Source organism: Populus euphratica, unplaced genomic scaffold (genome assembly GCF_000495115.2).
Source record: "Populus euphratica unplaced genomic scaffold, PopEup_1.0 scaffold3336.1, whole genome shotgun sequence".
NCBI lineage: Eukaryota > Viridiplantae > Streptophyta > Magnoliopsida > Malpighiales > Salicaceae > Populus > Populus euphratica.
The window spans coordinates 1,114-4,729 of NW_011503195.1; the positions used below are offsets into that span (position 1 = coordinate 1,114).

General features: G+C 35.2%; 1 pseudogene; it reads left to right on the forward strand.

Moving 5' to 3' along the window:
• The first annotated feature begins 3,029 nt into the window (after nucleotides 1-3,029).
• LOC105119693 (pentatricopeptide repeat-containing protein At4g28010-like) overlaps nucleotides 3,030-3,616 on the forward strand; it is a 1,697-nt pseudogene continuing 1,110 nt past the window's right edge.

The window sequence follows — 3,616 nt, forward strand, 5'->3', positions numbered from 1 at the left end:
TTAGATTTTTTTAGTTGTTGTTTTTTATTAAACTTATATTTTTTATAGATGAATTTTGTTTTTAATAAAATTAAATTATCTAATATTACCTAAATAATCTAAACGATACAGGGTCTCTCGTGGCGCTTGACTATTCCGATGAACTGCTAAGCACATTAATGTGTTTTTTAATTGTATTGTAACAACCTTACTAATAAGATCTGTACATTCTGAGCGAGCATGCAAAGAGTACTTTACACCAATATGAACTCCTTTGCGCGTATATCATCACCACCGCCTTAGTATTTTTATTTTTTTTAAAGTACAGCTTTCAAATATCATAAAAAGACATGGAGAAAAAAGCAAGGAGTTTTTTTTCAATGACCAATGCAAGCTTTTATTAGATCCATCCAAGGTCCGAATTTAGAGTGACATTCTCGCTCTAAAACGTGAAAAACCAATATGCTTTCCGGTTTAATTTTAGAAACCAAAAACCCCATGCTTTTATTTAAGAAAAGGTTTAATCGCTTCAGATGACACTTTCGCCAAAACATGGCATGGCATATCTACGTAGAAAAATCAACACCAGACTGAAAGGCCACCCGTGACTTGGCACTCCTTGATTGGTTACTTGTCCGTTGCTGAAACCGAGTGTCTTCCTTTCCATCAAAACAAGGAACCGCCACAAAGCATGAAGGACGTATTTTGCTTACCTCTTCAAATCTTATTTACTTTCCGAACAACCACACACAACTCCGTACCAGATGACTTAACGGTGCATGTCAGCCACGCGCCACCACTCAGAGAACGGGCAACAACAAATTCTCCTTCCGGGACCACGTTCTCCTCGTGAGTGATCCTCCTGTCTCGCCTGCGATCAGAGCGTGTAAAACAAACTCTATTCTTGCGAGTTTGTATGGGTAGTTAAACGGGTAGTTACCGAGTTATTAAGCGGTAACAGGTCTCCTGCCTCCCTGTACCGTTTTGTCTATTTCAGTTAAAACAGAAACGAAAGCATGTGAAAGACACCTTGTGGTTTATTTTTATTTTAGTACCCGTCACAGCTGTCTAGTCACGGCAGTGGTCCCCCTGGGGCTCCACCATCCCGATGATCTCGGGACAATTGGGTCTCGGCCCGAAATAAGTGCCCTAACATAGCATTGGATCCTCCTGGAAAGTTCCAAGCTTTACTGGACCACGCCCAAGAGTCTCAAGCTTTATCGGGTCTAAGGCCTAATAGCAAATCGAATCTCCGGCACATGGTGGCTAGAGATGGCAACGGAGGCCATGCTCCACCTCGTCTCCATGGCAGCCTTCTAATCCATACATTACCATGCTCACGTTGAAAATAATAATTTGCAATCCTTCATGCCCGTCTTTATTAATTCCATCTATGTCATTTTTTTAATATAAAGTCCATTAAAAAGATAAAATATTTTATACATATTGATGGGCAATACTTTCCTTAAACCTTTCCTGTTTAAAAATCATCACATAAAAATCATAACTAAACATGAGAATGTGTTTTTTCTAACATCCAACCCTGGTCGAGCCATGTCATACACACGCCTAGCCACATGATAGGTGGGATGTGTTCACACCCACCTCTCTATTGAGCTATGGGATGTCTGAGCCTAACCTCCTGTTAGATAAAAGATATGATTGCGTTTAACTTAACGTTAGGTTATGACAAGTTCGTCCCTAACCAGTCTTGGATATAGTCACAAGCTAAACCCAACTTTTCCTAGACTCGGGGTACGAGTTGAACCTAGCGCCCTTCAAATTCAGTGTATAGCTTAAATGTAACTTCACACTGAACCTTCTATAATTTGGGAAGTTAGAAATTATGATACTTATCACATCCTATTAAATATGAATAAACAGTTTATATTTATATTAATTAAATGTGATGGTACAAGTAATAAAATAATATTAATTTACTATTATGAGATCATATCTCTACTTCTCCTACATTGTATAAAGCAGGTCAAGCTAGATAGTATAAAAGGAAGTACGAGTATATAAGAAAAGAGTTCGAAACCTTATATTCCAAAACATAAATACATTTTTCCTTCTTCTGAATTCTACATCTTTTTTTCTTTTCTCTTCTTTGTCTCTATAAAAACTTATTAATGCCTTTATTATGGTCACTTTACTACATAAAAATAACTCGTACTGACTTGATATTCAAAGGATCCCCATCAACACTACCAGAGGTCTTTAAAAGACCTTGTGCATGTATTATTTTAAGGAGAGTTTCACACCCCCCGAGAAGATTCATTAAAGAAAAAGTCAATACAGTTTTGAAGCAAAGATCATAGAATACACCATGAATGACGTACAAGGATTTTTATGAATAATTCATTCTAGAATATTCCTTGTGATTTTTATATCATCATTATTTATTAAACAAAGTCAATCATGGTTTTTATTAAAAAAACACAAATTACCATTGATGTACATTGAAAAAAATTATAAACACGATAAATTATTTATATATAGCTTCATATATGGAATTTTATTAAATTGATGGTATGCTACCTGCCTCCATAAGATATTTTTATCTATCTTCACCCCTTGCAACATGTTTTAAACCGTTTAAATTCAATTTAATTTTGAGGTTTTAATAATATCACAATTATGAAATCCTTGAAAAATTTTAATATTAAAATTGACTTTTCTAATATATCCATTTAACCATTTTTTTTTCTTATAGAATTTTGAAGAAATAAAATAAAGATAACCAAAATAAAATAAATTTAATTTTTTTCAAATATGTAAATTCAACTTATTTATTAATTAAATTTATAAATACTATAATAAAATTCAATTATACTAAAAATTGATTTGAAATAATTTGCCCACTGTGTAGATGTTTGCAATTGCCGTGTTTAATTGGTGTTTCACATGGCCCAAAATTGGGCTATGGCTGTCTCTGCATAACACTTCTTTTCTTGCAATGCTAAAAGATTCGAGCTTTATTTGATCTATCCAATGTCCAATTTTGGCTTCTTCCCTATTAAAGCTCTAAGCTTGCGATGCTAAAAAAAATGTTTACTTATCGTGAAGAGAAAATATTGGAAAAGGTTGCCGATTTGTTAGTTGAAATGGAGAGGTCAAATTGTGAACCAAATTCGTTTACTTTTTGTATTTTGATGGATGGTCTTTGTAAGGATGGTAGAGTGGAAGAAGCAATGACTTGGCTGAAAGAGATGAGGAGAAAGGGATTGGAGGTGGATGTTACACTTGTAAATGGTTTCCGTAGTAAAGGATGTTTAGATGGAGGGAAAGCATTGTTTGATGAGATGGGGGAAAGGGTATTTCTCAAAATTCAGTTGCTTATAGTTGTTTGATGAATGGTTTTTGTAAGAAAGGGCTATGGAGTGAAGCCACTGCTGTGTCACAGACTATGACCGATAGGGGGGTGGTTCAGCCTGATGTTCATGCTTGTATGGTTGTTGGGCTTTGTAAAAGATGAAGGCTTTGGATTTGTTTGATTTAATGATAGAAAAAGGTGAAGAGCCTAGTTCTGTGACATCTAATGTTCTATTCAATGGACTATGCAAGGATGGCCGCATTGGAGATGCTTTTAAAATCTCTGAAACAATGATGGAGAAGGGAAAGAGACCGGATGTGG